This window comes from Anas acuta, chromosome Z (assembly GCF_963932015.1).
Source record: "Anas acuta chromosome Z, bAnaAcu1.1, whole genome shotgun sequence".
NCBI classification, from domain to species: domain Eukaryota; kingdom Metazoa; phylum Chordata; class Aves; order Anseriformes; family Anatidae; genus Anas; species Anas acuta.
In genome coordinates, this window is record NC_089017.1 from 57303802 (window position 1) to 57316165 (window position 12364).

Sequence of the window (12364 nt, forward strand, 5' to 3'; positions counted from 1 at the left end):
TCCTTGCCCTGCACAAGCGGAGGTTCAGTCCATGCAAACAGGGGGACTGCAGCAACCTCCAGACGCTGCCCACTCAGCAAGCCCTCACCCTGACCCACGCGTTACTGCATAGCCTGCCTGAGAGGCCAGACGCAAGGAGAAGAAGTTCACTTCTGCTCTCAGAGCCGCACTTTGTGTCAGTCAGGAAAACGGGCTTGAAATCAGGCTCGCTTGGGTTCTGGTCGTTCATGGCGGCTTCAGCAGCCTGGCCGTGAGGTCGGAACGGAAAATTTCACTCTGGAGTTACGGAGCCAGAGGTGATCTTTTCGCGTAGCCAGCACTACAAAGAACGTTATTTAGAGAACACACTTAAAAAATTTGATTTCACATTTCGTTTAGAACCAAATTCATCCAAGTAGATGGGTGCTCTCGCTATGATGGGCGCTGTGTGTATCCAGGCCGAAACGCGCCACCTAACCAGCGAGGGGGCAGAACAGGCTGGCAGGGATGTGCTGGGCTGTCCGCCTCCCCACCGGGTTTTCTGCAGCCATCTGTGAGCTTGTGAGTAAAAATGTCATCCCCAAATCTCCGCTATTATCCCCAAATGTTACAGGCAGGCTTTAAAGGATGTTGCTTTTAAGAAGCCCTTTACTGCATTAGCGCATTGCTCATTGCCGACACTGGACGTGGTCAGCTTGGGTCCAAATGAGCAAACTCTCCTCCGCAGACCAGAATGAAGCCAGTTTGGCTCTGCTGCTGCCTTCAGGAGTGTCAGGGACTTTGCCTTGGGCCAGGAAAACCGCCCTGCTCCACATGCCAGTGGTGTGGTGCCAGCAAAGGCTGACATTAGGGCAGGCAGACCTGGGGCACGCGTTGGCTCCAGTCTCCCCGCAGCCCCGCAGGGGCATCCCCGTAAAAGCCAGCTGCTTTTACGGTCAGGACATGTGGGTGACTCTTCAATCCCCTGACAGATCGTTAAGGCATTAACTCGCTTGTGTCTGTTTGCTCTGGCTTCAGGGTACTTTAGAGCAGGATTTTAATTACCACCTCCTCCTACTCCACCACCATGTTAAGACATGTGCCAAAAGCTGCATTAGCACTGAGCTGCTGAGAGAAAAGGAGAACAGTTAGGGATCACTGGTAAGTTAAAGAAGTAAGAGCAGAAGCCACGGCCAGAAGGGCCTCCTGCTCTTGGCCTCTGCGGAAGGGAATGGTCAGACCAGCGTGGCCACAGGTGTCGGCCCTGCTCGTCTGCTTTGCTTCCAGAGACACGCATGCATCAGCTGGACACCGCTTGTGCTAGCAAGGGGTTTCTTTTACACCAAGGAGTCCCTGTAAAGAATGAAGGTGGCTCAGCCCATCCTGCAGAGCTCACTCCCACCCTCAGCCGGGGGGCCTGGCTGGGAGCTGCAGCTGAAACTGGAGGGGAGCAGGGGCTGTCACCCCTGTTCTGCCACCTCCCCGAGGTTGAACGCACTCGTTCATTTAACCAGGACTACCCAGCACTCTCCCATGCACTCATCTGCATTAATTATCAGTGCAATTCAAAGATGAGCAAAGTTTTCAGTTAGCTGGAAAAATCCTGCATTTCTCTGACAGCATTTGGGCTGTGATCAGGGTCCTGCACTTTTTTGAAGCAGTACAGACCTGACCCAAAGAGCTCAGGACATCCTGGCAATGCCTTCACTGCCTTCAGCAGCCATGCTCAAAGTCACTACCAAGACAATTTTGTTTGCACTACTTTTGCATCCTGCACTCGTCTCCTGAACTGAACCACTGTCTGGCTGGCAGGAGAGTCACACCACAGCACAGCCAATGTGTACACAGCAGAAACAACCAGGATGCCGTGTGAGACTTGTTCTCAGCTAACTGAGAACAAGTTAGCTGAGAAGTTTTCACTTAGCTGGAAATTGAGACTGAGCACAAGAACATTTGGGGAAAGACTAAGGTAATAAGGTGATTAGTCTAAGGTGATTACGTAAGGTAATTCAAGATGACACCTCCTGGGGTTTTCGAGAATTATGCAACAAAATCACCTTTTGGTTACCCAACTTTTCTTGGCTTAAGCAATTGTTTAGAGGAATATTGATCTTCTTTTTAATAGTAGTAGTTCCATTTTATGAATAACACACTGTGTTCTCTTGTTCCTTATCATGCAGAATCCTTTAGTGAATTTGTAGTGAAGAGAGATTGTTATTCTTACATTTACAATATTACCCATTCTTAGATTCTTGCTCATAACAGATCTGTACTATAATATTTCTGCTGCTTTGTTTGTCAGAGTGAAGCTCCTGATTCTTCTTTCACTTAACAAAGTGATTTTAGAGCATTGTGAATTATTTTTTAACAATCATATTTTACAGGATAGATTAAGTTCAGTAAAATAGCATGCCTTTTTATGTTGCTGCTTCTGGTCTCCCCTCACTTCAGCCTGGTGTTCTTGCTCCTAACTAAAACATTTCTTATACTTCAGTGTTGTGTATACAGTATTAACCTGCATTTTGTTTTTTAGTATGTTAATGAGGTTTTGAGACAGATTTCATTTATATGTTTAATTTTGTTTGGAATTACATGAGCATTAAAGAAAAAATGAAGCTTTTTCATTACAAAAAAGGAAAATGGATATCTATCTGCATCATATGCTTTCCCTTTTTGGCAAAGAAATATTTACCTATTTCTAGACACTTAACTAAAATGAGGTAAAAAGTCATAAAAGCTGTCTTTAATTGTACTGAAACGAAGCTGATCAGTTAACAATATTGTGCCAAGAATTTTCTTGAGGCATAGGTTCAGAATTTAACTATTTTTAGATGGTCATTATAGTCTGATAATTTTGCTAGTAAACTGAGAAATAGCAATGTCTGTTAAAGTGATTTGGCTCTGAAGTAACTGGTTTGTACATTTTTTTTCTTCAGTCCTATGATAATGGCTTGGCACAAGGAGCTGGACTGGAATCTCATGGTAAGAATGTTAAAATACTCTCTTTTTAAGGCTGGAATTGTGAAATGCTGTAACAAGTTCAGGGTATGTCATGCCTTTCCTTTTTCTAATTTTAACAAAGTGGGATGAGGAGGAACAAATCTAGAACATGCCTCACCATACTATCTTCCTTCTTCTCTTAGTTTCTGCTTAATATCAGACCAGATAGACACTTGATATACCAGCTCTGATATTTTTACCTCATGAATGTTTTGTTGAAAGATGTTAGATCTGATGTCTTGATGACAGAGCAAACCTTTTCATCGTGTACCATTGCTACTCTGTGCATTTACCTGCATGAGATTTTATGCAATGCACCTGATAATCTCCAGTTTCAGCACCTCTTAGTTAAACCTAGAAGCATTTCCCCTGACAGACTGCACCACCCGTTGGAGGCTCAAATCTTGAAGACACACACTTTTGTAAAAAAGAGGTAACTTCGAAGATAGGAATTTCCAAGAGACTGATGTTTTTAAGCAAAGTATTTTTCTATGCTATGAAGTAGTTGGTCTCTTCCTGACAAAGAAAGTTCTTACTTTTATGTGACTGATACTAAATCTCTCAGATGTTTGTTAGTTTTATCCTTGGAGTTGAAATTCTGAAGTATTCCAACTGTGTTCTTCCTGCAGGAAGGAAAACGTTGAAAAACTTAAACTATATCCCAACATACTTAACTAAATTACTGTAGAATGCTGATAACACATAGCATTATTTCAGTTACCCTTCCTGCATTTCAGCATTAGAAAGAAGATAACCTTATAGTTGCCTGTGGTCTTCTAGCACCGGAGTTGTATAAAGAACTTTGAGCCCTGAGTCATATATCAACATCTCTCCTACGTTCTTTCCCCGGGCTGTAACTTTATCATTGCAGATTATAGGCTCAGAATGAGTTTTAGTGGGTTTTAAAAAGTGATAGCAATGATGCACAAACAACGTGAATTTCTCTTCCAATTGCTTACAGATGCCTTGACAACAAAAAATTTTGTAGAAACATAATTTGTGTTGGTGACAACCATGAGAATCCAGCAGTCTTTTCATCATATTAACCATGCCTTAATTTTTTCCTAATACTTCTGGGGCTTTCTGATCATCAGACACTTCTGGTTTTCTTCTCTTGGGCATTGTATCTGAAATTGCATTTGGCATTTCTGCTTCAGTTCAGTTGCTAGCTTCTCAATGGCTTTCTTGTGTAAGTTTAACATGAAGAAATGTTTGCTGCTGCTTTTACTCATCCCCAGGCTGCTGTGTAATGTAAATTATGCAGCATTGAAAGCCTCCAAATTCAGTAAAATGAATTCAGGTTTATTTGTGCAAGAATTGTTTATTCATTTGTTTGTTTCCTCAATATATGTACTGAAGTATTTTTATTTGTTTGGATTTTAGATGTAAAAGATGCTTTCATACTTGCAGAAATCTATTGATGAAATTGTCACTACTCTAATTGAAGTTCTGACTGAACAGGCTTCCCTGAAAAAGTGCTCATTAACAACCATTTCTTCACAGGTGGCTCTACATTTTGTGGTATTGCATCTCTGTGTTTGATGGGTAAATTGGAAGAAGTTTTTTCAGAAAAAGAACTGAACAGAATAAGAAGGTGGTGTATAATGAGACAACAGAATGGCTACCATGGACGACCCAACAAACCCGTAGACACTTGCTATTCCTTTTGGGTGGGCGCCACATTGAAGGTAGTGTACAAAACAGCCACAGGATAGTTACTGTTTTGTCTTGGTTTCCTTAAACATCATACCATTTCAAAGAGTTACACCTTTGGCATCAGTGTGTAAATATTCACAGAATACTGTAAAGGTTTTATATCACGCAAGAACACAGGATTTGGAGGTTTACCAGCTTAGTGCTCTATTGCACTGCTTATCTACATAGGTAGGCACTGTATTTTAGTATTAAAAATACACTAAGGTTTAGTATATTACTGTAACAGTCTACCTTCTTCTTTTCAGCTGTTGAACGTATTCCAATACACAAATTTTGAGAAAAACCGAAATTACATCCTGTCAACTCAAGATCGCCTTGTTGGTGGATTTGCCAAGTGGCCAGATAGCCATCCAGGTATATTTACTTTTCAAAATCATGCAAGTGTGTTAAAAGCTAGAAGTATGTTTCCAGCAGTCAGATATTTGAGAGGTGTAAGGGAAGTTTTTTCCCCAGTCTCTTTCAAAAAGTAAATTAAAAAAATATATAGTGGAATTTTCATGATTTAAAAGAAAGACAGGGGGTGTATTTTTTTTCTTGTTGAACCACTGAGCAAGTGAGCTATTGTTTAGACTAACACTGAAAGAGTATCACTCTCTGTTCAGAGCTGGACAAGCCTTTCTGAATGTGTTTAACTGTTCCAATTAAGGAATGCATTGTACAATGGGTATCTCCATAAATGTTTTGATTAAAATATTTCAGACCATTCGCTTTCTTAATAAGGGAATCCCTTAAGCTTATGCAGAAGTCATTGATGTATTTAATCAACTTGAAGCATAAATTGTTATGATTTATATATTATAGTGACTCAGAAAGAAGTAGCATATCTGAAAGTCAATTATTGTTATCATCTTGCAGTTGTGTAATTTGAAATAACAAAAAGCTTGAAAAGATAAAAAATCTTCTCATTTGAAATAATTTTGCAAGATGCTAGAGTGCAACAAAGGTATTGCAAAGTTGTAAAAGTTGGGCCAGTAATGTTGCTGAGTGGCATTTTGTACAGGGAAGATAAACAGCCTGTAAACTCAGTAAACAAGAGAAAAATGTAGACGTAATAAAGGATGAGACCGTTTTGAATCTGTGCAGATATTTCATCCTTTCCTCACTTCACTTCACTTCACTTTGAGCAACAGTTGAGAATTTGTTGTGGTAGACCAAGACAATGTATGTGATAGATATGTTCCCCCTGTATCCCTGAAAACCTGCTTATGTTTCCTGAGGACTAAATATATTTTTCCTACAGTAGGTAAATAGTCAGTATCACTTGGAGAAAATATTTCTGTTTATGTTGATGAACCATTTACTTAGCAGGCTAAGAAGAACGTACCTGCTTAAAATGCCAGTCATGTGCAAAGTTCCTTAAACCAGCTTTTAACATAGCTGTGATTGAGATACTTGAAAAAGGCAAGACTTCTTATAAAGCTGTTTTGCTCTGATTTGTGTGATGTTCCTGCTTGAACACTGCTGTTTCCTATATAACAAGCTTTTGCTATCTCTTACATTTTCTCATGAGAGTAAGCTCCTTTTGAATGTCCTTTTGAATAAGCTACCACTTGAATGTCCTGGCTGGTCACAGAAATGCAACACAAGGGTTAAAGTAGAGTAGTGATTAACTAGGTTGTTCTATGAACATACAGAAACTTTGCTACTATTCCAGACTTTTTTTCTAGTTTGCTCTGACAATTCATACAACACATGTCTTATAAAATTGTCTATCTTCCTGGATTTTTTGGGGTGGTATTATGTTTGGTACCACTGAATTTAAGTGCTGCAGGAATTTTTCAGGGGCAGGGGAAGATATGCACTTTTGTGATAGGTGGTTTATTACAGGATTCTTTCCTCAGGCAACTAGTGACTGTAAGTCTGTGTTCAAGTTTTGAAGGAAAGAAAAAAAAGCTAACTGCATCTTTAATCTGAAGAATGACTATAAATGCAGCAATGCAAAATTTTTTTCTATGGATTTGTAATTTCAATGTCATATGTGCACAGTTAAGCTTCCTACAAGTTCAGTCTAGAAACTGGAAGGGAAGCTGTCTTTCTGAATGTTGTATGTCTGCCACAATTAAGATTTCACACTTTGCTAACATGAAGCATCTGTGCAGCTCTGTTGTTGTCAAAAGCGTGCTGGTGGTTAAGTGTACACACTCACGTTGACTTAAAGTAAATTCAAAATGAGAAGGTAATGAGAATGGTATGAGTTATCTTGCAAACATGTGAATACATCTGGTGAGGGTCAGTATGAAATAACTCACTCTTTAGAGTTTCTAAGTGTTTGGTAATAGTGGCTTCAATTTGTTTTTGTTACAAAACTCAGATGTGATATAACATCCAGTAAGTAAGTAGTAAGAATGTGAGAATGTGCCAAGGAAAGGTTTTTATCTCATGAATCTTCTGGATATCACTGTAGTAGCATTATTACTGTTGTATAAAGGGGATATGGACACTGGCTTTCTAGGGAGATTCATAGTTCAAAACAGAATTGCATACCTACTGTATTTGCTCAGTTCTTTATTTACAACTGTCTGATAAACTTATTTGAACATGTCCATATGAGGCAGATGAAAGTGATATTTTCTTTTTTGAAAGTTTCATTCTTAGTAATTAGATTTGCTATCTGAGGTTAATGCCACTTGAAACAAACATTAAACCCCCAAATCCTACAGTTCTACAGAACTTTTCCTTTTTTGTACTGGGTCTGGTGGCTTTGATAAAGTTAATTTTCTTAGCAGTAGCCCGTATGATGCTGTGCTTTGGATTTGTGACCAACACAGTCCTGATAAGACATCAGTGTTTTAGATATTGCCAGAAAGTGTTTACACAGCAGCAACAAGGTCTTCTCTGTTTCTCACACTATCCCTTACCATATGGCATCATACTCAGCAATAAAAGCTGGGGGAATGAGGAAGGGAAGACTGTGGCATTTCAGGTGTTTGTTTTCCCAAGCAACCCTTATGTATGATGAGCCCTGTTTTCCTGAAGTGGCTGAACACCTGCCTCCTGATGGGAGGTACTAAGTGAGTGCCTTGTTTTGCTTTACAGGAACACGCACCTATGCATTACCAGTTGAAATTTTTATATCAGCCAGGGAGTTTTCTCACTTTTGCTCTTCTTTTCCTCTTCTCCCATTCTGCTGGAGGTGGAGGAGGGAAAGAGAGGGAGAAGCCATGTGATGCTTAGCTGCCTACTCAGGTTAAACTGCAACATTTTGCTAGAACATATACATAAACATATTTTTTTTAACTTGAGCATAAATCACTACTGGATTTAATAAACCTATAAACTTTTTTTTTAAGCTGCTAGATGCACCGCTGTATGCCCCAGGAAGTCATGCAGCAACTGTTATGCATCTTGTTTGTTATCTGTAAATGATAGGCAGTAGAAAAGAAATGGAAGCATGTATGAATTACACGTGTTGCAAGAGAAGGATGAAAAGATTTAACATTAATAAAAAAAAGAGCAAGAAGTTGTAAATGTGTGCAATTACTAAATGTAAAATGCTAAAGTGAGTTTTTGCTGCCATAGTGCATACACTTTGTTGTTTTCTATGCTTGTGAGTTGCTCATGAACCATTTGGGCAAGTGTATTTCAGCAGTGAAAAAATGTGTTCTTTCATAGCTTGTAACAGAGTAGTACATAGACTCCATAAATGTGTTTTTCTAGAATGTGAGTGTTAAGTTGGTATGGGTTTGCAGAACAGTTGAACTTCATAGCTAAACTCACCATGTACAGGTAACTAGGTTTGTATATGATTTTCAGTGCATTTATTACCTCCTGAAGCTGAGTTCACCTTGCCTAACTGCAGTGTTTTTAGTCAGCTGGGCAGCTGAGTTCTACCACAACTGCTATCTGACTACCCCTCCACAAAGGGAGAGGGGAAGAAAATACGATGCAAAGGTCTTAGGGGTTGAGAATAGGACAGGAAGATCATTCAACAATTATCATCACAGGCAAAACTGACTCAGCACAGGGAGATTAATAACATTTATTACGTATAGCTAACAATCTAGAGAAGTGAGAAAAAAGGGAAAGAAACTAAAACCACCCTCCCCTTCCACCCTCTCCCATCACCTTCCCCTGAGCAGCTCAGGGGAATGGGGCCTGCAGTCAGTCCCTGACTCTTCGTCTCTGCCGCTCCCTCACGGTCCCTCTCTGCCCCTGCTCCCCATTGGGTCCCTCCCAGGGATGCCGTCCTTCCCCAGCTGAGCCTGGGGGGCTGCCCACAGGCAGCAGCTCTTCAAGCACTGCTCCCACACGGCTCCGTCCCACGGCGTCCATCCATCCATCCATCCCCCAGGAGCAAACTGCTCCAGCACGGGTCCCCCACGGGTGGGCGGCAGCTCAGTTTTTTTCCCCCTTTTTGTAAATCTGTTCTCCCAGAGGCCCTCCTATCCTTTTAGTCAGATACGACTTCACTTACACGTTAGTAAAAGATTACTGCATGTTGAGAATTTGTAACGTACACATTAATTTGTTAATACTCTCCAAATTTAGTCTGTGATTTCTTCGTCAGATATTCCAGTCTAATGACTTGCTGTTGCACAGGGTGGGGAGGTTCACTTCTCTACTTCCCAGCTGGCCCAAGTACAGGTGCATTCTCCTTTCCTGTTTTTGCACTAACACTGGTGTATATTGAACCCTTCTGCAAAGCAGTTTCATTCACTAAAATGTCAGAAAACTGTCCGCTTACACTTGCTTATATGTTTCCTGAGTTGCTGTATGTCATGGAGGTTCAGCAAGCTTTAGTCCCTGTGTAAGGCAGGCATCAGGAGCAGAGTGGAGCAGGGGAAAGAACAGCTGTTAGTCATCTGTTACAGCTGATCAAGCCACTTAATGAATTCCTGTTCTTAGGATATTTGCTCAGGAAGCAGGGAAGATAGGTAAGTCTGCACTTCTAAGTCTTGCTGTCTGTCAGCTATTAGTATTTCTTTAGTCATCAGTCCACCACATAGCCAAAAAAGTCTTTCATATTTGGGGAAAAAACATTTGCTGTCTTGAAGGAAATTATTTCCAGCTCCTGAAACTCTTTGCTGTTTGGCCTGAGCACTCGGAAGTATAGTAATGGGCAAGAATTGTTATAAAATAAAAATGATTCTAGTCTTAGAGATCGTAGACCGTCGGTTCATGCTGGCAGGTTTAAGCAGAAATTGTTTTACTGTGGAAAATACCAAATTTAAAATGTAACAGCTGTGTGTTTTCCTTGGCTGTGATTATTCAGGGGGGCTGAAACCCAGAATACTTGACTGCTACAACTGAAAGACACACAATTCTATTTTTCATATTCTGTCCTCCTTTCAGATGCTTTACATGCCTACTTTGGGATCTGTGGCTTGTCGTTAATTGGAGAATCTGGCATCTGCAAAGTTCATCCTGCCCTGAATGTAAGCACAAGAACCTCAGAGCGCCTTCACCATTTTCACCAGATCTGGAAAACAAGGACTCTAAACAGTGTTCAGACGACACAGACATCTCTACATGACTGATTTACACTTGAATTTAGTTCTGGTAGCATAATTGTAGCCCAAGGTTAAAAGCCATGTATAACCAACGTGCTCTTTTAAGTGCTGGAGTCATGCAATCAGATCTGTGTTGCTGGCATCACTTTGATAGGGGATTATCTTCAGCAGGTTACTCTGCATTATGAAAAAGGGGATATTTTGATTATGTAGATGCTTGTAACCACAGACTGTAATTGGCTCTTCAAATGGCTTTATGTCTAAGAAATCCCTTGAGGCAATTAAACTTCATTTTTATTTTATTTTTTTAAATTTGTGCATACTGTGTCAAAATATATAATGGGAAAGTATTTTCAAAATCTGTTTACATATCATACAGTATAGCACAGAACCTTGGAGTTCTTTATGATCTTGATGTCTGACATATTTTTGGGTAGAGAATATTCCCATATTAAATCTCAGTTAAAAATTACCTTTTATCGTCTACTTTCAGATTCCATAAACTTTGTTAAAAAAATAAAATCAAGTAAATAAAATTATTTTATTCAATATACTGGACTTTCAAAGTTGTGTGGCATCACTAAATGAATTTCATGGTTCTCCTGGGTACCTTCTATACATATGCGGTGGATTGTTAGCCAAAGTGTTTTTATCTGAAATACCATCTTCATGGGATATTAATGAGTGTGTGGTGTTTTGATACATGGCATTATGCTCAAAATAAGCTGCTCTAAGTAAGTCTCTGCTGGCAGACAGACCCAGTATTGATACTTTTCTGGCTGCGTGAGGAACACTGCATTTGATTATCCTGGAGCAAATCTATACTTGCAAAATCTTGAGCTGTGGCTCCTGAGTTTCACTGCCTGTCACCGTGTTCTCAATTCTAAAGAATAACAGGGTAGAGAACCAGAAGTCATGACACAACAGTGAAAAATCATATTCTGTGGAAAAACTAGTTGATTTCTCAGTGCAAGTAATTTAACCATGTTTTATAGGGCAAAAGCAGCTAATTCTTTTTTTGTTTGTTTGTTTTTGTTGTTTTTTTTTTGTTGTTGTTGTTGTTGTTGTTTGTTGATCTGTCAGCTACTATGCCTATATGGCTTGTTAATATGTGTTTTACATTTCCCCTTGGGCCCCAGTTCTTCTAAAACTTTTTTTTTTTTCCTGGCTAAATAGCAGCATCTTTCTCAGACTGAATGTTGACAGCAGAGTTTCCCTTTTCTAAAAACTGCAGAAGGCGTATTTGTTTCCCACTAACTCCCACTGTTTCTCAAGCCAGCAAACTGCTTACACCTCTCTGGCATAAACAGAATTTTTTGACTGCTTTGGAATCCTTAATCTTTTTTAAGTTGACAAAAATATGTGTTAATAACCAACTCTGCATACATGATTTGCCATTCTTAACATCCAACTCAACATCAAACAAGCAGGTGGTGGGCATTGAGTGTGCCTGTGGAGTGGCTGTTTTGATCCTGACTGACTTGTGTGGTTAACACTAGACTGCATTGCCTTTCACATTTTTGCAGTTACCATGTCTTCTGACTAGAAAATAATGAATGATAAGTTGATAGACAAAAAATTCATAGGTAATGACTTAAAATCCCTTTAAAAACTGAAGTTCAAATGCATGTAAACTTGTATGTGAAATGTAAAATGTAAGCATAGCTACAAAAGCTGTCCGTCAGATTACTTCCCACCTGTAACAATTTTGCATTAACCACAGCTTTACATTGCTGAGGCTGAACCTAAATAAGCAATTAATTACTTCAGTGACTTTAACATGTCCTTGAGGGTGTAAAATGTCTTGGCTATAAGGGCTTGCATTAATTATGTGGAACAGCTACATTGCCACAACCTTTTGATGTTCCAGCAGTGGTGTGGTACAACAGACCCACTCCTTTATTCTGCCTGCCTGTCAAGACTGTATTTATAAAATTAATGCCTTACATAATCCTCATCAGCACTCAAAGCTCGGTGATGTTGGCTCAGCTGACAAATATATGTCAGCTGGATGCCCCTATCACTGATTGTTCACAAACAATGTCTTCAACTCCTGTTCTAGAAGAATAGCTTTGAAGTAGCTGGTTGAACGAGGGGAGTTAAATGCATCCTTTCAATAGGATCTGAGGACTGAGGTTTTAAACATCATCATTAAGGCTTTCACAGCAACTTTAATCTCTTGTACATAGCTGCTGGCAGACATGATAGAACCACTTTGGAGAACTGTTGCTAAGTATGTA

At 39.8% G+C, this 12364-nt stretch overlaps 1 long non-coding RNA gene across 2 annotated transcripts; it reads left to right on the forward strand.

Moving 5' to 3' along the window:
• The first annotated feature begins 1806 nt into the window (after positions 1-1806).
• Positions 1807-10682, forward strand: LOC137847719 (uncharacterized). Of its 2 annotated transcripts, none has more exons than XR_011091042.1 (5): positions 1807-1927; positions 2895-2940; positions 4462-4646; positions 4920-5028; positions 9967-10682. It is a non-coding gene; the product is annotated as an uncharacterized lncRNA (long non-coding RNA). The 2 variants fall into 2 exon arrangements; XR_011091043.1 differs by lacking the exon at positions 1807-1927 and adding an exon at positions 1944-1962.
• Positions 10683-12364: the final 1682 nt, after the last annotated feature.